Below are 831 nucleotides of genomic sequence, written 5' to 3' on the forward strand. Positions count from 1 at the left end.
TCGATGAACATGACCATATCGATGTCGGTGAGCAACTCGAATCTTACGCGCGTATGTTTTAGCATAGCGTCCCACGTGAAACCTGGTAATGTATAATAATGCGCGGGATCGAGACCGTAACTTGCAACACAACTTTCGCGGAAATTTTCGAAAACGTCGGCTAATAACAATACATCGGTTTTCAAGTACAGATCGCTGTACTCGCCGAGCGTTCGGATGGAGAATCGCTGCCATACGTTCACGGCGTGAGCGTAATCGCTCTCGGATACTGTATCGCCCGTCAATGAACTATAAAATGATTCGCGAGGTGGCAAGCATCGCTCATTTAATTTATCGACGCAGACAACGTACTCATACGGGAATACACCTTTTCGCGTGAGTAATTCAAATTCTTCGTCCGATAATGTTGTAAATTCGGAACGTACAATTTTTAATTTGTCTTTATCGAGATACGACGCCAATTTTTCTAAACTTGTACTGAGAAATTTGAAAGAATCAATAAATCTTATTATAATTTTACGCAATTTTTCTGAAAATGATTTTCATTTTTGTCTTTGGTGCTATCGATGTGTTTAGTGAATGATATGTATTTTTCTTTCGTAATCGGTAATACATCTACATTTCCATCGTACGCGGTAGCTATTTCTTTGATTATGAAATGAGCGTCGTACCCCGATAAATTATGAAATACAACTGGAATATACATCGAATTTTTATAATTTAAATTGCAATTTGAATACGCGGGACCGCGGTATCTACCGGTTAGATGGCAATGATCGCGGACCCGCGTATCGTCCGACGCGAACGGCTTATCGCAAATGTGGCAACGCG

The sequence above is a fragment of the Trachymyrmex cornetzi genome, unplaced genomic scaffold (assembly GCF_001594075.2).
Source record: "Trachymyrmex cornetzi isolate Tcor2-1 unplaced genomic scaffold, Tcor1.1 scaffold277, whole genome shotgun sequence".
Classification (NCBI taxonomy): domain Eukaryota; kingdom Metazoa; phylum Arthropoda; class Insecta; order Hymenoptera; family Formicidae; genus Trachymyrmex; species Trachymyrmex cornetzi.